Source organism: Eumetopias jubatus, unplaced genomic scaffold, assembly GCF_037043125.1.
Source record: "Eumetopias jubatus isolate StellerSeaLion01/CBP00866 unplaced genomic scaffold, mEumJub1_p1.0 scaffold_8, whole genome shotgun sequence".
NCBI classification, from domain to species: Eukaryota; Metazoa; Chordata; class Mammalia; order Carnivora; family Otariidae; genus Eumetopias; species Eumetopias jubatus.
Genome location: NW_028274814.1, coordinates 108,466,505 through 108,492,420, shown reverse-complemented (window position 1 = coordinate 108,492,420; position 25,916 = coordinate 108,466,505). Strand labels below are relative to the sequence as shown.

Sequence of the window (25,916 nt, the reverse complement as noted above, 5' to 3'; positions counted from 1 at the left end):
AAATGTAGTGATAAAGAACAAATGTTAAAAGCAGCAAGAGAAAAGGAGTCAGTTACATATAAGGGGAAACCCCATGAGGTGCTAAGCAGATTTTTCAGCAGAAACTGCAGGCCAGAAAGGAGTGGCGTGATATATTCAAAGTGCTGAAAGCGAAAAGTCTGCAGCTAAAATACTCTATCCAGCAAGACTATCATTCAGAATAGAAGGAGAGATAAAGATTTTCTTACACATACAAAAACTAAAGGAGTTCATGACCATTAACAAGAAATGTTAAAGGGGACTCTGAATAGAAAGGAAGACCGTAAGTGAGAGGATGAAAAAGAAAAAAAACACAAAAGCAGTAAAAATAAATATTTCTTTCAAAATCAGTCATGGGATTCATAAAATAAAAGGATGTAAAATATGATACCATATATCTAAAATATTGGTGAAGGAGAGGAATAAAGAATGGGATTAAACTGAAGCAATCATCAACTTATATAGACTGCTATATGAAAGATGTTATATGCAAACCTAATGGTAACCACAAATTAAAAACCAGTAATAAATATGCAAAGAATAAAGAGGAATCTAAGTATATCCTAAAGAAAGAGAGCAAGAGAAGAAAGGAAACAGAAAATCTATAGAAACAACCACAAAAAAGTAACAAAATGGCAATAAATACATATCTATCAATAATTACTTTGAATGTAAATGGAAAAAATGCTCCATTCAAAAGACATAAGGTGACGGATTGGGAAAAAAATTGACCCATCTGTATACTGCCTATAAGAAACTCATTCAGACTGAAAGACACCTGCAGATTGAAAATGAGGGGATGGAGAAACATTTATCATGCAAATGGATGCCAAAATAAAGCCGGCATAGCAATACTTACATTGGACAAAATAGACTTTAAAATAAAGACCGTAATAAGAGACAAAAGGACTCTATATAATAATAAAGGGGACAATCCAACAAGAGGATATAACAAGGGTAAATATTTATGCACCCACCATGGGAGCACCCAGATACATGAAACAGTTACTAACAAACATAAAAAATAATTGATAGTAATACAATAATACCAAGGGACTTTAACACCCCACTTACATTGATGGACAGATCATCCAAGTAGAAAATCAACAAGGAAATAGTGGCTCTGAATGATACACTGGACCAGATAGATTTGACAGACATATTCAGAACATGCCATCCTAAATCAGTAGAATACACATTCTTTTCAAGTGCACAAGGAACATTCTCCAGAACAGATCACATATTAGGCGAAAAACATGTCTCAACAAAGTCAAAAAATTGAAGTCATACCATGCATCTTTCCTGACCACAATGATATGAAACTAGAAATGAACCACAAGAAAAAATCTGGAAAGAGCACAAATTCATGGAGGTTAAATAACATGCTACTAAAAAATGAATGGGTCAATCAAGAAATCAAAGAAATAAAAAATTACATGAAAACAAATGAAAATTAAAACACAACAGTCCAAAATCTTTGGGATGCAGCAAAAGTGGTTCTAAGTGGGAAGTTTATAGCAATATAGGCCTACCTCAGGACGCAAGAAAAATCTCAAATAAAAAACCTAACCTTACACCTAAAAGAACTAGAAGAAGAAGAACAAACAAAACCCAACCCAGCAAAAGGAAGGAAATGATCAAGATTAGAGCAGAAATAAATGATATAGCAACTAAAAAACAAACAAAAAAACAATAGAACAGTCAATGAAACAAGGAGCTGGTTCTTTAAAAAGATCAACAAAATTGATAAGCCTCTAGCCAGACTCATCAGGGAAAAAAAAAAAAAAAGAGAGAGGACCCAAATAATCAAAATTACCAACGAAAGATAGGAAATAGCAACCAAGACCACAGAAATACAAACCATTGTAACAGAATATTATTAAAACCTATATGACAACAAATTGGACAACCTAGAAGAAATGGATAAATTCCTAGAAAGATATAACTTACCAAAATTAAAGCAGGAAGAAATACAAAATTTGAATAGCCCAATAACTGGCAATGAAATTGAATCAGTAATCAAAAACTTCTCAACAAACAAAAATCCAGGACCAGATGACTTCACAGGCAAATTCTACCAAACATTTAAAGTAGTTAATACCCATTCTTCTCAAACTATCTAAAAAAATAGAAGAGGAAAGAAAACCTCCAAATTCTGTGATGTCTCTATCACCCTGATACCAAAACCAAATAAAGACACAACAACAAAAAGAGTACTACAGGCCATTATCTCTCATGAATATAGATGCAAAAACCCTCAACAAAATATTACCAAACCAAATCCAACAACACACTAAAAAAATTATACATCACAATCAAGTAGTATTTATTCCCAGGATGCAAGGGTTGTTCAATAGTCACAAATCAATCAACGTGATATGTCATATCAATAAGAAAAAGAGTAAAAACCATATGATCACATACTGCTACTTTATCTGTTTATCAGGGACAGGGAACTTTAGTTTTAGATCTTATACGATGAGAATAGACATTAATCTTTGCAGTAAACACACATCTTACTTAGGGTTTTCTAAATCCCACAGTCAGCAATTGCAGGATAAATTAAATATACAAAAAATCATTTGCTGAATATCAGCTACAAGGTGAAATATAGTCTCTTAAAAGAATTCAGTTGTAAATGCTATATTAATAGTGCTTGCTTCGGCAGCACATATACTAAAATTGAAATGATACAGAGATTAGCATGGTCCCTGCACAAGGATGACACTAAATGCTATATTAATAATTCACAAATACTGATTTTAACAATAGTCAAATGTGATTTGACATAAACCACAGCTGTGCCATTTTGCCTTACTAATGGGATGTGCCCCCTCCCCAAATTATGTGGTAAAATAAGATTCTGTAAATCAAGCATTTTTTTATTCTTAGCAGTTTTTGGACAGAAGTAAGATATAAAGTCCTAAGCCCTAAATTAATAAAATTTTTGTTATATTATTATTTCAGAGTTCTCATTTCCTCTGAACTGTCTTTATTACCTGTAGTTTTTAGCACTTCTAATTTCTCTGTCCCAACAGAGATTTATAGACCAACAGTTAGTAGACACCCTCTGGGTTAACTCTTAGTCCCTCCTTTCTGGGTCTTCCCCCTTCCCTCCATGCACACATTGTAAAGGGACGCCCAGTGGGCATGTTTACTAAAGGGTCACAGTTGACAGGATCATGGATGGGAAGCATATTTGCCAAAAAGGGTCACATAAGGTAACCCAATCTGTTGGTCTGGGGGAATGGGTAGAGCTGATTGAATTGATTCATTCTGTTGCTCTGATGCCTGGAGCATTAACATTTAAATTCGGAATTGTTGAGAATAAGTATTTTTTACCCTGTGGCCTGGGAAGCAGAGAGCCAGTCAACAGTGAGAGGGAAGAGTAAAGCCAGAGACAAGTGAGAAAGAAATCCTGAGGGTATACCAGGCTCTAACTCTCTTGCTTCCTGAAGTTCAACTGCAGCTCTATTAACCCTCCCCCCTTTTTTAATTATGCTAGTTCAAAAAGGCTACCATAATTGCAGTCCCAAAATTCCTAGATTTGTATTATTAGGGAGACAATGTATATATCTCTGATATTCAGTTATCTGTGATTTCTAGCACCTGAATTTCTGCTCGCCAAAAATTAATATTTAAATGTAGAGACCTGTAGTAGAAGAGTATAAAATTTTCATCCCTCAGATTACTGTTGATGTAATGAAGCTCCACTTAGATATGCTGAGTATTTATTTGAAGAGATCAAATCTGTAACCCACCCAATAACATTCTAGAGCCCTGACCATGTGTCAGGCTTTCTTCTAAATGTGCTAGATGCATTATCTCAGTTAATCTTCACAACCACTCAGTGAAGTAGGTTACAGTTATAACCAGGGATGAAAAGGGAGGCACAGCAAGAGTTTAGTGACTTGCTCACAGGTAGTAATACTGGGTCAGGCACTCAAACCTGGTGGTCTGACGAAGGCATTTTTGTTTTTTGGATTTTTTTGGACCAGTAAATTTTTCCCATTTATGTATTTAATTATTTTTAACTGAAGTATAGTTGACATATAATATTATATTAGTTTCTGATGCATAACATAGTAATTCAACAATTAAATGCTTTATAATATGCTCACCATAATAAGTGTAGTTACCATCCATCACCATACAAAGTTCTTACAATCTTATTGACTATATTCCCTATGCTGTACTTTACCTCCTCATGATTTTTTATTGTATAACTGGAAATTTGTACCTATTAATCCCTTTCACCTATTTTATGTATCCTCCTCTGGCAACCATTAGTTTGTTCTCTGTATTTATGAGTCTGTTTCTGTTTTATTTTGTTTATTTGTTTGCTCATTTGTTTTGTTTTCTAGGTTCATATATAATGAAATCATATAGTATTTGTCTTTCTCTGTCTGACTTATTTCACTTGGCATTATGCCTTTTCAGTCCATCCATGTTGTTACGAATGGCAAGATTTCATTGTTTTTTATGACTGAGTAATATTACATTGTATATGTATATACCATAATTTCTTTATACATTCATCTATCAGTGGACACTTGGGTTGCTTCTATATCTTGGCTATTGTAAATAGTGGTACAGTAAACATCAGGGTACATATATATATATAAAACTCCATATGATCATTTCAATAGAGGCAGAAAAAAACATTCAACAAAGTACAACATCCACTCATGATAAAAATGCTTTGCAAAGTAGGCCTAGAGGGAACAAATCTCAACACAATAAAAGCCTTATATGAAAAACCCACAGCCAAAACCATACTCGATGGCGAAAAACTGATAGCTTTTCCTCTAAGGTCAGGAACAAGACAAGTTTGTCCTCTCTCACCACTCTCATTCAACATAGTACTGGAAATCCTAGCCATAGCAATTAGACAACATAAAGAAATAAATGGCATCCAAATTGGTAAGGAAGACGGAAAACTCTCACTATACACAGATGACATGATATTACATATAGAAAACCCTAAAGACTCCACCAATAACTATTAGAACTGATATATGAAATCAGTAAAGTCACAGGATACAAAATCAATGTACAGAAATATGTTGCATTCCTATACACTAATAATGAAGTAGCAGAAAGTGAAATTAAGAAAACTATCCCATTTATAATTATACCAAAAACAATAAAATATCTAGGAATAAACTTAACTAAAAAGGTGAAAGATTTGTACTCTGAAAATTTTAAGATACTGATGAAAAAAATTCAAGATGACTCAAAGAAATGGAAAGACATTCCATGCTCATGGATTGGAATAACAAATATTGTTAAAATGTCTACACTACCCAAAACAATCTACACAATTATTGCAATCCTTTCAAAATACCAATAACATTTTTCATAGGACTAGAAAAAACAATCCTAAAATTTGTATGGAACCATAAAGACCTCAAATAGCCAAAGCAACCTTGGAAAATAAAACTGGAGGCATCACAATTTCACACACTTAGTTATATTATAAAGCAGTAGTAATTAAAACAGTATAGTACTGGCACAAAAATTGACACATCAATCAATAGAACAGAGAGCCCAGAAGTAAAGCCATGGTTATATGGTCAATTAATCTTTGACAAAGGAGGAATGAATATACAATGGGAAAAAGACAGTCTCTTCAACAAATGGTGTTGGGAATACTGAACAGCCACATGCAAAAGAATGAAACTGGACCACTTTGACTATACACAAAAATAAACTCAAAATGGATTAAAGGGTTAAATGAGAGACCTGAAACAATAAAAATCTTTGAAGAGAGCACAGGTAGTAATCTCTCTGACATCGGCCATAGCAAGATTTTTAGATAGGTCTCCTAAGGCAAGGGAAATAAAAGCAAAAATAAACTATTGGGACTACAACAAAATAAAAAGTTTCTGCACAGCAAAGGAAAATACAAAACCAAAAGGCAATCTTCTAAATGGGAGATGATATTTGCAAGTGACATATCTGATAAAGTGATAGTATCCAAAATATATAAAGAACTGATACAACTCAACACTCCAAAACAAAATAATCCAATTAAAAATGGGCAGAAGACATGAACTGACATTTCTTCAAAGAAGACATACAGATGGCCAACAGAAACATGAAAAGATGCTCAACATTACTTATCATCAGGGAAATACACATCAAAACTACAATGCAGTATCACTTCACACTTGTCAGAATGACTAAAATCAAAACCACAAGAGACAAGAAGTGTTGAAGGAGGTGGAGAAAAAGGAAGCTTCTTGCACTGTTGGTGGGAATGCAAATTGGTGCAGCCATCATGGAAAACAATAGGGAGGTACTTCAAAAAATTAAAAATAGAACCACCATATGATCCAGGAATCACACTACTGGGTATTTACCCCCAAAATTTAAAAACACTAAATCAAAGGAACACATGCACCCCTATGTTTATTGCAGCATTATTTACAATAGCCAAACTATGGAAGCATCCCAAGTGTCTGTCAATAGATGAATGGATAAAGAAAATGTTGTATATACATACAATGGAATATTATTCAGCTATAGAAAAGAATGAAATCTTGCCATTTGCAACAACATGGATACAGCTAGAGAGGGATAATACTAAATGAAATAAGCCAGTCAGAGAAAGACGAATACCATATGATCTCACTCATACATGTAATTTAAGAAACAAAACAAATGAGCAAAGGGAAAAAAGAGAGAGAGACAAACCAAGAAACAGACTCTTAACTATAGAGAACAAACTGATGGTTACCAGAGGGGAGGTTGGTGGGGGGATGAGGGAAATAGGGGATGGGGATTAAAGAACATACTTATGATGAAAAAAAATAAAAGAAATGAAAAATAAGTAAAAATATACAATCGTGATTGAAAACAAAAAAAAATTTAAACTTGTACCTCAAAAAAAAAAAAAAAAAGAAAATGTCTGTATTTTGTTCTTATTCTGGTGAATTTCAGTTTGACAGTAACTTTCATTCATACAACTTTCAGATCATTGAAGATATCCTACTCTCTTCTACCTTCTCTTGTTGGTTTTAAGACATCAGCTGTCAGTCTAACTACAACTTCATTGATAATATGTGTTCTCTTTTTCTAAGATTTTTTTGTTTTCTGTTGTATAAAGTTTTACTCTGATGAGTAGCTCTGGGTTATTTTTTAATTTATCCTGCTTATGATTCAATTTCTTGAATCTGTTGATGATGTTTGTCATCCAGTTCAGAAAATTTTTCAGTCATTATCTTACTGGATATGGCCATTTCCTCATTCTATCTTGCCTATCCTCCAGAATTCTATTTAGACATAATTAAACCTTCTCTAACTTTCTCTATATATTTTTATTTCCTAATTTTTTTCATCTATTGGTTTCTCTGCACTAGATTCTAGATAACATTTTCTCACATAAAATTTTCAAGTTCCTTATTTCTTCAGCTTTGTCTGATCTCCAGGTAAACCCATATTATATATCTTAATTTCAATTATTTTATTTTTCATTTCTAAAATTTATATTCAGTTTTCTCAAACCTGCTCTCCCTTGCAGATATTTCCAAGATAGCTTTTATTGCTTAAAGTAAGCATATTTATCTTATAATCAGTGTCTAATATAAATTAATGTAAATCATTTGTACTTTTTTGTGATGTCTATTTTTCTATTGGTTTGACTCATAGTGTCTTATTTTATTATAAATAAAAATATATTTTTCCAGAGATGATATGATTTCAATTCTGTCAGCTATGTAGAGGTACTATCAGATTGCGATCATGTTACAATAAGTTCACATGTAAGATTGTTCTTAAATTATATTCTGAATTTGTTTGTTTCAGAAAAAAATTCATCTATCCCTCTTTATTTTCCCACATGGAAGTTCTATACCATTTGTTAGCCGTCTAATTCTTTCACTTTTTCTGTCCAAATTTACTTCTCTATTCCAATATCATAAAACTCATATAATGCTTCTTTGTCCAAAAGTGTTTTGTCACTTTAAGTTTTAACAATTTTTTTATCTTTTGTTTTCTATGCATTCACTGTAAGCATCTTTCCTAAAGTCAAGGTATCATTTACAACTAAAGGATTCTCAGTCTATATACAAGAAATACTAACCATAGTTGGCTTTCGATATATTTCACTCAGTTGGAAAAATAGGTTATTAAAATACTGCTTAGGGGAGCCTGGGTGGCTCAGTCGTTAAGCGTCTGCCTTCAGCTCAGGTCATGATCCCAGGGTCCCGGGATCAAGCTCCGCATGGGTTCCCTGATCAGCGGGAAGCCTGCTTCTCCCTCTCCTACTCCCCCTGCTTGTGTTCCCTTTCTCATTGTGTCTCTCTTTGTCAAATAAATAAATAAAATCTTTTAAAAATAATAAAATAAAATAAAATAAATGATGCAAACTTAATATAGCTTTGTGTGGTGGAGAGAGAATTGAATTACAAATTACAAACCACTTCAAATCTTAGTTTCATCAATTGTAAAGTGGGAATAATACATGTCTTGCCAATCTGTGAGGCAAACTTATGAAATCATTTATGTACTATAAATCAGAAACTTCTATCATTTCTTGTTTCTGGTGGATGCAAACCTTAGAAATGACAATTTTGATTTTTGAGGCAAGGTCTGCATGATTTCAAGACTTTTTTCTCTCTCTCTGTAATAGAAAATTGCATGTTTCCTGGGATAAGGTTTGTTTGTGCTAATTCACACAACACCTCTCTTAAAATCATAGCCACATCCAGGCAAATTTGACACACTGTTACAGTCCTAAAATATTTTAATTTTGTGTTTCTTAAAACTTTAGCTGATAAGCAGTAAGTACACACTCATGGTTACTGACAGCATTCCGCAACACAAATCAATCAAGAAGATAGGATAAAGTTTACAAATCATTTCTTTCTTAAATTGAGAAATTAAAATTTGTCTACATCAGGAACTCTGAGGGTTTTGAGATTTGATCATACTCTCAGGTAGAAGGCCAGCCTGGCACCATTTTATGAATGTTGGCAGAAGACACAAGACTCCTGGGTCAGGAACAAAGGGCTTTATTATTCAGAGCATAGCAAGCAACATGAGTATCGGCATATTTGTGGTGGTTCCCTTTGCCCCTTAATTTCAACAAGCATGAAATGAAAAAAGTCCAGGTAGATACTAAGCTCATGGTAGGTTTGTGTCACAGCTGAAGCATCCTAAGTTTAGGGAGCTAAATACCTTATAATGCATTACAAATCAGCTGCTTTTTGTACTGATGAGAAAACATTACCTCTGTTATATTGGACATCAAGCAAATCAGCCCTTTGCTTCAGAGGAGATACCATCTTTATCTCGTAAGGCTGTTTGGTCTACAAACATTTTTTTAAAAGATGGTCTGGAAAAAAAGGGTAGTTACTGCCACACTTCCAGAACATTTAGAAATGCCAGAGAATTGTCTCATGACACTACTACTGGTCAATTTTGAATGTGAAGCCTTTCTCCTTTCTCCTTTCCTTCTATTAGAATTCAGACTAAAGTAAACCCATAGAAATAGGTAATCTAACCAAATATAGTATATCTTATTAATGTCTATGATTTTGTGTTCAATTTGTAAATTTTTTTCTTTATAAAATTGTTTTCCTAATTTGAAAAACAAACAAATAACTAAGCCAAACAATTTATATTTAAGTTTTAAAAGGAGAAAACAAAAAAGGAAAAGAAAAAAAATCAACAAGTTCTACTATCTTCAGGTCAAAATATGCTGTTTTATAATTTTTTTGGAGCACAGAAACATAAGTAGCTAAAAATTATTTGAGATTTTCAGTGAACATAGATAATAAGAAGTTTGCTTCAAATAATCATAAATTTACTTATTCTCCAAATGTGTGAAAAAGCTATTATTCAGAAACCATTTCCCATAATAAAAGTACAGCATTACAGAATTCTGTGGGTTTTTTTTTTTACCAATTCATACATAATTTTTATGGCTAGCATGCTCATTGTGCTTTTCCATAATTTAATATCTGAATAGGTTTAGTAGAAACTTACAAATTCCTCTGAGACCAAATATGGAAAACTTTATTTCAAAATTACTCCTTATTTTCCAAAAGTTATCCACAAGAGAAAAAGAAATTCTGTGTTATTTATTACAGCTGGTATATTAAGAACATTTTAAAATGTCATTCATTTCCATATCCAGAAATATGACATTAAGAAGTACTTTGTGGGAAAATATGGCTTCCTGATAAAGAGTGGAAACACTGTGGGCTTTGGAGTCAGCCAGATGTAGGTTCAAATTTATACTATTCTTACATAAGCTCAAAACCTTAGCTTCAGGGGCACCTGGGTGGCTCAGTTGGTTAAGTGTCTGCCTTTGGCTCAGGTCATGATCCCACGGTCCTGAGATCCAGCCCTGCATCAGGCTCCCTGCTCAGCAGGGGAGTCTGCTTCTCCCTCTCCCTCCCTCCCCACTTGTGCTCTCTCTCTCTCACTCTGTCTCTCAAATAAATAAAATCTTAAAAAAAAATGGAGTCAGCCAGTTAGCTTCATTCTCAAAAAAAAAAAATGGGGATAATTAAGTTTTTCTTACAAGGATATTGTGAACATAACAACGAGATACATAAATTCCCTAGAAAGTATTCTGGTTGTTCAACAAATAGCATTCCATTCTCCTTTCTCCTGAAGCAGCTCTCTCAAAATATGAAGACTATATCTCTGACTTTAATTCCTTGGGTATAGATATTTACTAGAGCTCCTCATCATATTGTCCAATTACTAACCTAAGGATAGGGAATTAGTCTTTATGTATTTACTTAGCTATTCTCAAAGATAAATTCACAAATGAAAATGGATTTCTTTCATAATAAAGAAAAAAACTATCACTTTCTTTCAAATAAGAGAACAAAGATTCAGAAAAGTTAAGTGATTTACCCAGGATGCAACAGCTAGTTAGTGACAAATCAGAAACCTTCTTCTGAGTCTTATACTTTTGCCCTTTTCCTTATATTGTGAATACGAAGGCAATTGGTGAGTTTCGAGTTGTTTGAGACCACAGCTGAGTGTGTTCCACATTCACAGAGGTCAAGAACATTCATTAATATATTCTTTTGAGTTGTAGAGCCAGAAGACGGAAAGAATTTCTTAAGTCTCTACAGAAAAATGCAGGTACTTTAGGTCATGTGAGTCTTGAGTAAATCCCAGGTTTATAACATTAGGTAACAATCCAAAATAGGGGTGCCTGGGTGGCACAGTCGGTTAAGCTTCTGACTCTTGATTTCGACTCAGGTCATGATCTCAGGATCCTGAGATCAGAGCCCCCAGTCAGGCTCTGAGCTGGGCATAGAGCCTGCTTAAGATTCTCTCTCCCTCTCCCTCCGCTCCTCTCCCCACTCTCTCTCTCTCTCCATACCTAAAAACAAACGAACACAAACAAAACAGAGTGTGCTGTCTTTGGCATTTTTTTTTTAAGATTTTATTTATTTATTTGAGAGAGAGAGTGCACATGAGCAGGGGGCAGTACCAGAGGGAGAAGCAGACTTCCCACTGAGCAGGGAGCCTGACGCAGGGCTCAATCCCAGACCCTGGGATCATGACCTGAGCTGAAGGCAGCCACTTAACCAACTGAGTCACCCAGGTGTCCCTTGTCTCTGGAATTTAATAGCTAATTGTATAGATAATGCATAACAACAGTACACCAGGTTCAATATTTTTTTCTTCAATCTAATTTTATGTTTAATCCACCAATTACATTTATATCAATTATAGTTAATTTTTATGATTTTATCAGTCATATTTCATCTAGAATTCCTACCCAGTTTTTTCAAAGCTTCCTAATTTTACCAATCTTCTGTTGATTCATTATACTTTCAAATCCATTTTTAGGTGCAGAAATACCAAACACTTTATGTATTTCATCAAATTAAAGATGACTATTTTTATTTATATTCTATATCTGATAAATCTACTACCTGCCTGGTTCAATGGACTAATTTTATAGTTTCTTTTTTTCTGTTGATTTTCACTCCACTAACTTGTTTTCCAAGGTGTTTTGTGATTTTGTTATTGTTTTAGTTTATGTTCTTTAGATCTATATTAATAAAATTTTTGGAGGTGTGAGTTTAAACTATCCAACTCAGAAAGATTTCTGACTGCTTCTGCCAGTTTCTAGAGGGTACATCCCCCCTTACCCTGAAGAGATAATTCTTAGGCAATTACTTGCTACATCTATATATTTGTGTTTTCTTTCTTTTTATAATTTTTATAACTTAATATTTTTTATTTTATTTTTAATAAAAAATATTCATACAGGGGCGCCTGGGTGGCTCAGTTGGTTAAGCGACTGCCTTCAGCTCAGCTCATGATCCCAGGGTCCTGGGATCGAGTCCCACATCGGGCTCCCTGCTCAGCAGGAAGCCCGCTTCTCCCTCTCCCACTCCTCCTGCTTGTGTTCCCTCTCTCACTGTCTCTCTCTCTGTGTCAATTAAATAAATAAAATCTTTAAAAAAATATATTTATACATATAATTAAGGTGTGCAACCTGATGATTTTATATACCAATATGAAGTGAAATGATTACTATAGACAACATATCATATCCTCACAGAGTTATCATTGTGTGTGAGTGTGTGATGAAAGCAATTGAAATCTACTCTCAGCAAATTTTCAGTATTCGATACACAGCATTATTAACTAGAGTTATCATGCTGTACATTAGATATCTACACTTATTCATCCTTATATTCATGTTTTCTTGTCATTTCTGACTTCTGAGGAATTCTTTACCTTTGTTGCCAGCTTAAACTTTATCTCAAAATACTTTTTGGAGAATTGATGCTACGCTAACTTCAAGACTCACTATAAAGTACAGTAATCAAGACAGTATGGTATTGGTAAAAAGAACAGACAAATAGATCAATGGAATAGAATAGACAGCCCCCAAACAGATCCCACACAATGCAGTCAACTGGTCTTTGATAAAGGAACAAAGGCAATACAATGGAGAAAAAGTAAGTCTTTTCAACTATTTGTGGGAGAACAACTGGACATCTACATGAACGAAAGAGAGGGAGGGTTTGGGGGAGAGAGAGACAGAGAATCTTAACACAGACCTTACACCTTCATAAAAATTAACCCAAAATAGATCATAGACCTAAATGCAAAACTCAAAATTAAAAAAAAAATTCTAGGAGATAACACAGTAAAAAGTCTAGGTGATCTTGGGTTTGGGTGATGACCACTCAGATACAAAATAATGCAGAAAATAATTAATTAAAAAGTTCTGCTTTGTGAAAGACACTGTCAAAAGCATGAGAAGACAAGCCACAGACTAGGAGAAGATATTTGCCAAAGACACATCTAATAAAGGACTGTTACCTGAAATATAAAAAGAAGAGGGGAGGGGGGCAAGGGGATGGGTTAGCCTGGTGATGGGTATTAAAAAGGCACGTACTGAATGGAGCACTGGGTGTTATATGCAAACAATGAATCATGGAACACTACTACATCAAAAACTAATGACGTAATGTACGGTGATTAACATAATAAAATAAAATTAAAAAAAGAACTCCTAAAATTCAACAAGAAAACAACCTGATTTTAAAAATGGGTATGAATTTAAAACACTGAGATACCACCATATTCCTATATTAGATACCACTATATTCCTATATTCCTATATTAGAATTGCCAAAATCCAGAACACTGACAACACCAAATGCTGGTGAGAATGTGGAGCAACAAAACTCTTATTCATTGCTTGACAAGAATGTAAAATGGCAGACACTTTGGGAGACAGTTTGGCAAACCTGTCTTTGTCTTACAAAACTAAAGACACTTCTACCATATGATCCAGCAATCACTCTCTTTGGCATTTACTCCAAAAGTTGAAAGCTTATGTCTATACAACAACCTGCACAAAGATGTTTACAGCAGCTTTACTGATAATTGCCAACACTTGGAAGCAACCAAGATGTCCTTTAGTAGGTGAATGGCATGCATTCTGTTTGTTTTCAACTATGTGACATTCTGTAAAAGCCAAAACTATAAAGTAAAAAGATCAGTAGTGGCCTGAAGTTAAGGCAGAGGGATAAACAGGTAGACGACAGAGAATTTTTAGGGCAGTGAAACTATCCTGTAGGATAACATAATGATGGATACATGTAAAAATGCAGACTTTTTTGTTTCTACATTTTATGCTGTCTTTCTGAGGCTACATAGTATTGGAAAGACATACTTTTTACACTTATCAATAACTTGAAATCATAAACCATATAATTGTGTTATATTGCTTTGTAGTATTTTTCTTCATTCTTCAATTACTTCCTACTTCATCTTTACTCATCTTCTATTTTCTCCCCACCTTTACTTCATCTGTCTCTATTCTCTTCTATATTTTTCTCAGTGCCCATACTATGGCAAGAACACAGACAGCATCTCTGGCAACAGTGAAAGCAGCTGAGGTACAGCTTATAAAGGCACTTCTTGGAGGGGTCATTCCTTCCACGGAGGAATGTCAGAACCATCAAGAGAGTGCTGATATTCAGTGCATGCCCTCACTACTACTGAATCTAGCCATGTGCTTTTTCTTAGCTTCACTTGTAGGACCCAAGCTAACTATTCTTTGGTATGAGCTACTTCACTAAGTATTCTGTGGCTGAGGGAATGCCTTCGAATTAGTTGTCTGTTTATCTTTTACTGAGATTTTGCCTATTTTAACTTGAACTTTCAATCTCACAAATTTTGTGCCCGTGCTTGCTTGGATTGGTGATTACCCACCTTGTTCTGTCTCTATTACTTAAGGCATCAGCTCCAAATAAGGTTTGCTGTGCCAAGCCTTATTTCTCCATACCTAAAATTTGGGGATCACAACAATTCCTTTGCCTTACTCTCAGGGTTGAATCATATTTTTTCAAATGATGTGTAATTGGTATGATAATAATAATTTTTAAGTTTTATGCCATAGGCACTGATAATCAGAAAGGACACAGGCTTTGAACTGGAGCAGAGTACTAGAGAGTCCCTATTATGCAGGCCATTAATCCTATACTTACTAAATATCATAGGCTTGGGAGAGGATGTCCAGGGAAGAAGCTAAAGCAGTAGCAGGTGGGGTGGCAGTAGTGAAAAGAGGCTCAAGGAAGTAGCTATTTACCAATCAGATGAGAATGTATTTCAGTATTTTAACAACTGTTTCTGTCATACTTGCATATGACAGTCTTATTTTATGTCAGCTATTAAAATGCTCTCCAAATTTTAGAGCACTATATTATTTCATCATATGTATGATGCTTTGATCTTGATCTTGCTGGAAAATGACAATTGAAGGTATTCACATCATATGTCAGCCGACACCTGGCTGACAGCAACTTTTAAACTTCCATTTATTATGAGATGCATTGTAAGTTCAGAGACTTTAAAATGCAAAAAAAAAAAGGATATGTTGGGATCAATGAAATACTGAATAAACTATTAATATTTTTATTAGCACACTGTATTCTATAATATGAAATGTAATTTTCCATAACAGTCAATATTGGATCATTAAATTATCCTACCCAGGGGCACCTGGGTGGCTCAGTCAGTTAAGCGTCTGCCTTCGGCTCAGGTCACGATCCCAGGGTCCTGGGATTGAGCCCTGCATCAAGTCCCGCATCAGGCTCCCTGCTTGGCAGGAAGCCTGCTTCTCTCTCTCCCACTCCCCCTGCTTGTGTTCCCTCTCTCACTGTGTCTTTCTCTGTCAAATAAATAAATAAAATCTTTAATAAATAAATTAATTAATTAATTAACTAATTATCCTACCCAGAACAAGAATTATGCTACATGATTTTTTTATTACTACTGTAATATAAACTTGTACATTTTATGTGAATTGCTAAATGTTTTTATTGCCTACTATTGCCAGACATTATTCTAAGAGCTGAGGATCTAGCAGTGAACCAACAGTCTTGAACTTCAGCATACAGTATGAAGACATTTTAATTATAGTTATTAAATATATACTTCCACATGTGATAAGCACTAAGAACAAGTCAGTCAGTCCGAATTTCAATGGGAAGGGAATTATTCTTTGGTAAAAGCTAATCAGCTTTGTATTTTTATATTGTGCTTTGAAAAGCCTCTTAAGCTTTTCAAATGCATCTCAGTGGCTGCTATGGGAAGTAGCCAAGAGATCAGACCCACTTCCTAAACCAGAGCAGATGTACTCTTAGCTGTTTTACACACTAAACTGAATTTGGAGTAATATTTCATTTGAAGAAAGAGGTTTTCTGCTAAGATATAAAGTTTGAGAACCATTGATCTGGTGGACAAAGCACTAATCTCAGCATGAAAATGTTTAAATTAAATTTCCAACTCTACTGCCCATTTATAATTTGACTTCAAATAACCAAACCACGTCTAAACACATGACTGAGAAACAAATGATTCCGAATCATTCTGATCCTAGCTTTCATTTAAGCTGTGAAGAAAGCTATGCAAATTATTCTATTTGGGCTGCTGTACATGGAACAGTCTTCATCCCATGCTGGGATTGCAAGAATTCTGAAACTATCTTGTGTCCATTATGTGTAGGGATAGCCATGTTTTTCTCTCCTTTGGGAGGCATATAAAAAAATTTCACCATAATAATAACGATTACAATATGTGCTGAGAGTTGTGACATGCCCTTCACACTACATTAATTTTCATTTAATCCTTATAAAACTCTTCAGTGATGCTCCCCATTTGCAAAGTGGAAAAAAAGGAAGTTCAGAGAATTAAGTAGTTTGCCTGTGGTGACAACGGTGACTATAACTTAAAGTCGGTGGTCTGTCTTTTCTAATCCTTATTCTCACTACACTATACCATGACACTTCTCTACATCAATTTTCTCTACCCAGATATGGTTAGAGTAGGGAGATAGGGGATGAGAAGCGGTGTGTACTTCTCTGAGTTGGGCAAAGGTATAGATGTAAAACTAGAACAATAAACCTGCTTGAAAAAAAAATAAGTATTTGTTCTAAAAACTGATATATCACATGGACTACTTATTTGAAAAAAATTTTTCCATTTTGCATATTTCACTAGTTGTGAAACACTCCTATTAAAGTACTCAGGTATATATACACAAAATAATCGTTACATATCATGGGTGGATAGACAGCATATGTAACTCAGAATAAGGGGCTGACATGCAGGCAGATCAACCTTCCTGGCTAAGAACCAGGAGTTACGCTTGTTACATAGAACTCTCAAGAGTACCATGCAATCAGAGGTCACAATCGAGGCAACAGAAGCAATGTCACCATATCAGAGAATGGGCCAATTCAGATCTGCTCCTTGACTGTCACTGAGGTCAAGGCTTGCGGCACATAATTGTATTAAACAGGAATATTCCCTGCACACTTTTAGAATTGTCATCTGAACAAACAAGTCCAGGTCATCTGTAGGTTAAATCTGAGTTCTTTTTCCTGATACTTAGAGCTTACTTTCTAGGCTTAATCCCTTACAGTTTTTAAATTTACAACCGTAATTTTCTTTAGATCAAGTAAATGCTTAATAATTTTTTTTTCTTCTGGCCTTAACAACAAAACTTCATTTAAATGTATGCATTTGTCATTTAATTCATTTTATTATTTGCTCTCAAATGCAATTTTCAAATTTTGACTATGATAATAAATTTAAATTTCATATTGTTATGTATAAAGTCCATTACATTTAAATAACAAGGAAAATAGTCTCACATTCAAATCAAATAATCTCAAATTTTGCCAGCTAACTACCATTTATCTATCATTGCATGTACCTTATACAAAAGCAAGTAAATTCAGAATAGTAATTTTGGAAAAAAGATGCAAAATTCACAAATAGTAATTAATATATAACAAAAGGTATATTTGTAAATAAGTAGCTAAAACATGCATTTAAATCAAATATGGAAAATAAAATATATATAGGATAGAGTTGCATTCAGGTTTATATGAGATACAAGGTGTCCAATATTAGTTCATATTTTCCAGCAATTTGGAGTTTATGAATTATTACTACATCTTAAGAAAAATCAAATCACACTTGCAAATTTACTTTATTTTTAATGTTAGCCAATGTTTCTAATTTAATAATGTTTAAAACATCTTTAGTCATGCTACCATTTTAGTTATTGCTTAAAGAAATAAAAATCCTTGAGAGAATATTTTTACTCTAAGCTTTACTTCTTTACATATTTTCCACAAATCATGCTTGAAAAATCATACATTCTAGGGCTCTCTTTTGTTCACATAAATTCCAAGAAATAAGAAAATCAAGGGCTTGATGATTCGTTTTATTTTACATTAATTTTTCACTCTTGAAAATTCTTATATTTAATATTCAAATTATACATACACACACACAACATGCACACACTTACACACAATTCCATGACATGGTTCCAAATAAAACAGACAATAAACCAAATTATAAAACTGAAAGATTAAAACTGGCAATAGTTCAACATCCAACTGAATAAGTGAAACTCAGTTTTTTCATGGCTGTATAATTAGTATATTAACAATAGAAAAGTGTGCTCCTTAAGGATAATATGACACATCACATTCTAAAACAAGATCTGACATAATACTCTCCTCACTGCTTAATCAACCCTATGGCATTTAATTGCTTAATTTATAATGATTCTTTAGAATGTGCAAGATCAAAACTGAAAATTTATATTGTCTGATAAATTGTATGATCCCTGTGAGAAGTGTAAATCTCAGCTTAAGTAGCTCCAACTAAGTGTTAGTTTCAGAGGCTTTTCTCAATATTTACTTTTTAAAAATCATATTTTTAAGTTTAGTTCTAATATATTTTTAATTCATAAGTTTATTAACTGTACAAGGGGAAAAAGTATCAAATGTATGTTAAACATTAAAACTGTTATTTTAAGGAAATACTTTTTGACCTCATTAAAATAATTAATTTTCATAACATTATATTTCACATCCAACTTATGGAAAAGCAAAAAAAAATTATCAAAACAAACTATAGTCAATTACATTTTCAGATCAGCAAAATGCACTTGTAAGAGTCTTCCTTCCCCTAATCCAATTGCCAAAGGCATTTTAGCAGCTCAGATAGGTGAGTAGAAACATTCCTACCATACTTTCTGAAATGTACTTAGTTTTTGTTGTTGTTATTCTTTTATGATTTTCTCCTTTCTGTAGCTTTAAATCCTAATAAAAATGGAAGATTGCATTCATACACACACACACACACACACACACACACACACACACACTCTCTCTCTCTCCACACATACACACCTAATTGAAGTTAATTTTTAACACCACCTTTCTCAAACTATTCTGGTGAGGTATTGAAATAATATTATTTGCATTTTATTTACTTAATTACTTAAATTTTATAATCTGAATACTTTAAAGGAATAGAAAGTGAAATTATACTATAATCTTTTAGAGATGGCTCATGATTTTCCATTCTAATGGGCAATAAAATCAATGGTTTTGGTAGTTTAAACACGATGAACAAATAGAAGGTAATACATTTCATTTTGATTCTTTCATATTTAAGATACATAATTCCACTTTAAAAGCAAGAATTTTAGTCAAACTGTCTTCTACTCCTTTAATTCTATGGCATTTGACTTGTTTCTAAAATTATCTGAGTTTCGCACTCTAAGACCTGGGTCACAACCTTATTTAGGGACAGGAAATAGTTATCAGGTCACTGAGTGGTCAAATGAAAAAGGATTTGAAATGCTTCAGCACTTAGGACCCTATTCATTGAAATGATTGACTCCTATGTTGTTTAAAGGTTGAAGTTTCTTTACTGGAATTAGTCAGCTTATGCCTATATGATTACAGCAATTTTAAGACAAAATCTGCAAGAGTATAAACAGAAAGATTATAAGAGTGTAAGAGTGCACATGAACAGCCTTCTACATCTGCAAAAAAGGAATAGTCTTTAGGATATGCACAGATATTTTACTTAATGACTAATCTGAGTCCAAGGCTAATATAACTCCCTTGGCAGTAGGGTACTATAAAACTGGGGGTAAAAGCAAAAGGAACATAAAAGTTATTCCTCTATGTTATTTTTCTTCTAAAGCACACTTAAAACTTGCCACCAAGTTTGCAGCACATTTTACTATCACACAGGATAAAATCGTGTAATTACTCCTATGTAATAATGATTAACCCAAGACCATGATAGATTTTCTGTTTTTATATTCACCTCATATTATTTCAAAATGAATACAATCTATCTCTGATGATGGAAATAGACAAAATAGGAGGAGGTTGGTGCAAAATGAGTAAATATTGGATTTGAGTCATTTAGCACTAGATCAGTTTCCCTAGAGTCGATGATCATTACTGGAAATCAAAATTATCATTTTGCACAGTTTCCAAGGCCTTTTAGTATTAGGGATTTTAGGCAAAGAGAAGCTTGTGGCTGGAAAAAACATGTATTTTAAAAATGGGTGAAAAGTAGTAGAAGAGAATGAAGCCAAAGTATTGTTTGAAAAACTCACTTTCTAATGTTCAGAAGCCTACAAATAGGACATTATGAAAATTGCACCAAATAAAGGTATTCCATATTTACATAACTTTTATATATGATCACTACAACTAAAGAAGTTGATGTTTTCTTCCACAAATGTTAAAGGAAGCAATCCTATCACTGACAGACAGAAAGTTGGAAAATTAGGCACAGATTTTATTTTTAAGTTTGATTTTATAATAAGAAACTGGGCTATTAAAACTATGTAACCAAAGCTGGAGTGCGTGCACTGGAAGGCCCCTGCAGTCTTTTACAACTTTTCAGAGGCCTCGGTTGTGAACTGGGTTTGCACTCTGCCAGCAGAGCGGCTCTGACCCATGGAGAGCACTCCTTCAGATCAACACTGCCTCAGGCCTTTCTGCTTTCTCCAAGAAGTCTTACATTTCAGGCATCAAGTTGAATTTCTTCTGGAGATGATTAACCCAAACCCATGACAGATTTTTTCCAAGATATCCAACCCCTTATGTTTATTTTATCCTGGCTCTTTTTTGGATGTACTGGACACAAGTAACTTACTCATTTTACATGTTGAAGGGCTGGTGGAGGGCCATTAATTCCCTTAAAAAATGAGAAAATACTTCAGTGCACTGGGCTCTATTGTGACAACTAACATTAAATACATGACTTAAATTTTAAGAAAGGTGTTTCTCCTCTACTATAGAATTCTTAAAAGCATTTCATCACATCCCAAGATAGGGATCTTAGGCTTTTTTGGGAAATGCATTCTCGTGGTGTATTAAAAAACATAATGTTAGAAGGATCAGTTACTGTTTCCATAAGCCCGTTTGTAGGGGGTTTCAACTAACCTAAATCTTGGCACACATAATTTTAGTTAATAGTCAAATAAAAATATAGAAAAGGGTTTATTCTCCTTCTTATATACCAACCCTTGTCATTGTTTCTATTTCTACACTTTCTTATTATTATGGGTGAGGTGAGTTGTAGGAAAATAATTCAGGTGTTTTTACATACTTCTCACAGGAAAATATTTTAAACTCAGAGGTGATTGGATGGCATTTCTAGAGATGACTATTAGTATTTTTTAAACAGGAACATTTTTTCTTCTTTGAAGAAACCATGCAAAAGAGTTAGATTTTTATAGACTGTTTTGGGAGAACACATGCAAATCTCTTAAGACCTAAGGTTCCAAATGCAATGGCATTTATGACCATTCAAGTTAAAATTAAAATATTTTAAACATTAAAATGTTCAAATGTATAAATTATTAATACATACACAGAGCAATATGAAAGCTTACTCAGTAGCATATTTAAACATTTACTCTCCTAAAATTAATAGAAATATCAAAGAAAAAAACACATAAAGTTAAATTTAAGGGATCTAGTATCTGTTTAGACAATTTAAAGAAAAATGTATAAATCCCAATTTAACATTGCATGACAAAAATAAGAACTGATTTTATCAGATGGAAGTCTGTATATATGTACAAATATATGAGAATGGAAACGAGTACAAATATATGAGAATGGAAACAAGTACAACATGAAATTAAACTTCAAGGTATACACCAGCACAAACACAAATAATTCATTCATAAGTGGCAATTCTGAGAGATCTGCAACTTTGAGCTTGATAAAAATTTTGAGTTTAGCATTTGGGTGGTGATAAAATGTTGGCTCCATGGTAAATACATTTTAATTTCTTAAAATTAAGTCTAAGTATTACTTATGATAGTAATTCATCTAATTAGTTTGTATATAGTACTTGATATGATCTTTTCTCTTTAAATAGGAAAATCTCATACACAACCTAAGGACAGTGATGCAAAGAATTACAGCATATACCTTAGAAAACTTCAAGGGATAATTTTATTTCTATATAATATTGATAACACCTCAAATTTGTTAAAATTATAAATCTTACAATCACAACAATTACAGAAAATCAATTCACTGTTTCAGCTCAGGAATTCTATGTGTTAGTTTCTTCTATTCTTCTTGAATAAAATTGAAAAATAAATTTTATCTTTATAAAACATATATAAATATCTGACTCAAAATATTTTAGTAGGGGATAAAAACTAAGTTAATTTTTTATAATTAGATTTATTACTGGAATGTTTAAAGATATCAGTTTCTTCTTTAATTCATGCTTCAGTGGGCTACCTAAGTTCAAGACCTTATACAGAGTGAAGAAAAGAAATGACAAGAGATAGCATACACATTGGGGGTGGGAGGTTAATGCCAGAAGTGTGACTGATTGATTGATTGACATCACTTAAAAATATGGATTAAAGCTGCCTATCAAATTTGTCCAGCTAAAATTTAGAGTAAAACGAATCCTTGACCAGAATCTGTATCTTGTCTATTCACTCAAGTATATGCATTTACCTTCACCTGGAAAATTCCTTTCCATGTAAAAAATGATCAGTTAAGCAGAATAATACATTTCCCCTATACACATATACCATATTTTAACATATAATGTTTCAAAATATATCCAGTTACTATAATCAAATTCTAAATTGTACAAATTTCTTTTTTTAAAATATTTTATTTATTTGAGAGAGAGAGAATGAGAGATAGCACGAGAGGGAAGAGGGTCAGAGGGAGAAGTAGACTTCCTGCTAGCAGGGAGCCCGAAGTGGGACTCGATCCCGGGACTCCAGGATCATGACCTGAGCCGAAGGCAGTTGCTTAACCAACCGAGCCACCCAGGCGCCCTAAATTGTACAAATTTCATTGTAAATGGCTACTGTTCCTGATAAATAGCAGCAGTTAAAATGTACTGAGCTTATTATGCATTAGGTACTGTTCCCAGCATTTTACATGTACTGATCAATTTGCTCAACTCTCAGAGCCATGCATTATTTTACATCATTATGCAATTTCATAAGTGAGGAAAGAGACACAGAAAGGTTAAGTGTATGGCAAAGTTATACCTCTAACAAGGGGTGGAGTTGGGGGTTGAACCTAGTCTGGCTCCACTCTCTTAACCATTAGGTTGAGTATCATTTTGTAATTAAAATAATGATTTTTAAAAATCTTGCAGAAGGTAGTGAAGCTTTGGGGAAAACTCATGGGGAACCCACAATTCTATTAAAGTACTATAGAATCTCCATGGAAAATAGAATTATTTAGTTTTCTAGAAACTTAAAAATATATCTTGACTTTAATATATTACTCATCTCTATCCTTCCAGAAAATGTTTAAAAAACGATGAAGCTTTAAAATGAAGGGATACTGTTTATAATGATGAAATTATTCAAGATCCAAAACCTCACAGCTGGTGAAGCTTAAGTAGGAAATGATTAAATGAATTCCAAAGTTTGCTAAATAGACCCAAAGGGTGGCTGAGACAGTGAGACCTAACGCTTGAATGTGAACACTGAATGAGTTGTAAGTTTAAGTTGGGAACAGGCCAATATCTGACTTTGAGTAATAGCGATTGGCAAGAAGAGTGTTTCTGAGAATCCAAAGATATTTTTTTTTTAAGTCAGAACTGTTTATTAATTCAACAAATACTGAGTGCCTAGTATAGATGAATCTAATACTCCTGCTACGTTTTGGGGATGGGAGGAAACAGAAATATGACTAAGATGGGATCCATGACTTTGGAAAGATTTATAGTCAGGGGAGGAAATAGATAAAAACATAGTTATACGACAGTATTAAAGAAACATAGGCAAAGGCCTATGGGAGGTGGCATTAGGAATGATATACAGATGAAATGACATCGGAGTTGTGAAGGATAAGAAGTCTGAAGCTGCAAAGGTGAGAAAAAACTTTCAAGATATATAATATAGATATAGTACAGAAACAGTTCAATAAGATGATAGAATATTTTAGGGAATGGGGAGATGATACAAGGTAGTGCTGGGAAGGTAGTCTGGGAACTGTATATGAGGGTATTGTATACTTAGGATTTTGGAATTCGTTCTAGAGGAAACAGAAAGGCACTACAAGATTTTACACAGAGGTGCACTATAGCGGAATTATAGTTTAGACAGACAATGCAGTACACACACAATGTCAGCATTTACAATACTGAAGGATGGTGGATATTGGAAAGCAGGCTATCACAATATTTCAAGGCAAGAGACATTGAAGGCAGTGGCTGGTGTGCGGTGGGGTTTACATTCAACAAATAAGAAGGAAAACAGAATTAAGAATGATTCTGATTTTTCTAGGTTGAGTGAGTGAATAGCTAATGATACCGTGAACAGAGATGGAACAAAAAGAATCAAACAGGTGTAGAGAGTGGAATGAATACAATACTAATACTTCATGTTAGACTTGCTGGGTTTGAAGTGCCTAGAAAAATCAAAAGGGGAAAGGATGGAGATAGACATTTAGTTGTCATTGTCTCTAAACGTTATAAGGTATATGAGAGGATCAGGTGGTATATCTTGATCGTTTCATCACGCCACTGGAATAGGTCTGATTTTGTACCTTGATGAAGTTTGCTTTTGCATATTTATGTAAGTGTAATATTTGATAAAGTAAACATTGGCTATAGAAGTAAATAAATATGTGGCTTGAATATTCAGTAAGGTCAGAGACAAAATTCCACGAGATTGTGATATTTAAGGAACGGGAACAGGCATAGAAGACAACTAAAAAGGAGTGGCCAAATAAACAGGAGATCTGAGAGAGTGGGGATGAAGATAAAAGGGTAGAAGAGAATTCCAGGGAGAGAAATTCCTGAAGAAAGGGAAAGTAAAATGAGGGCAGAAAAGAGGTTCCTGAAGTTAGCAATTAAGAGGTAAACATTGATTACTGTATGGAATGTAGTTTGAAGGGAATGATGGAGATGTACCATCTGCATAACTTTATAAAAGTATGGTACATGGGATGATACATTTCAGTTTATTAGTTTCTCTCTCACTAGACTGGGCTTCTGAAGCAGGAACTGATTTTTACCTGTGCCTCCAGTCTCAGGTACGCTGAAAGAAAGTAGAAGCTCAAAGATGCTTATTGAAGAAATGAAAAATGCAGAATGATTAGAGGGTGGGGAATAAAGGCCCTGACTAGACCATCTACAGAGGTTGCTAAGTAAAAAAGAGCTATGGGTGGGGTAGTAGCTTGAAAAGGAGGTAGAATCACATTTTCAGTGGCAGACATGCAGCTTGTTCATACGTTGATTTTGAGATGTTAGTGGATATAGTAGACAGAAACCTAAGAAACAAAAGACAGGGGATAACTAAACAGAATATCATGGGATCAGGCAGAATAACATCTAAAGCAAGGATGAAAATTTTAGCGTTGGAAAAGATGTGGGAAACTATTTATCAAGAGAGAGCATGTGAGTTACAGTGAAGTTTGAAATTGCTAATGGAAATAAAAATAATGACCTGTCACATATTGAGCACTGTGCTAAGCAGTGATTTCACTCCTCACAACTACTCTATGGGATAGGTGTTATTCTTGTCATTCAATAGATGAGAAGCAAGTTAAACA

At 33.8% G+C, this 25,916-nt stretch overlaps 1 protein-coding gene and 1 non-coding gene across 3 annotated transcripts in view; one reads left to right on the top strand and one right to left on the bottom strand.

Moving 5' to 3' along the window:
- LRRIQ1 (leucine rich repeats and IQ motif containing 1) overlaps positions 1-25,916 on the bottom strand; it is a 211,864-nt gene that overhangs the window by 53,698 nt on the left and 132,250 nt on the right. The gene's annotated exons all lie outside the window — the stretch shown is intronic.
- LOC114211080 (U6 spliceosomal RNA) lies at positions 2,671-2,775 on the top strand. The gene has a single exon (XR_003609651.1). It is a non-coding gene; the product is annotated as a U6 spliceosomal RNA (small nuclear RNA).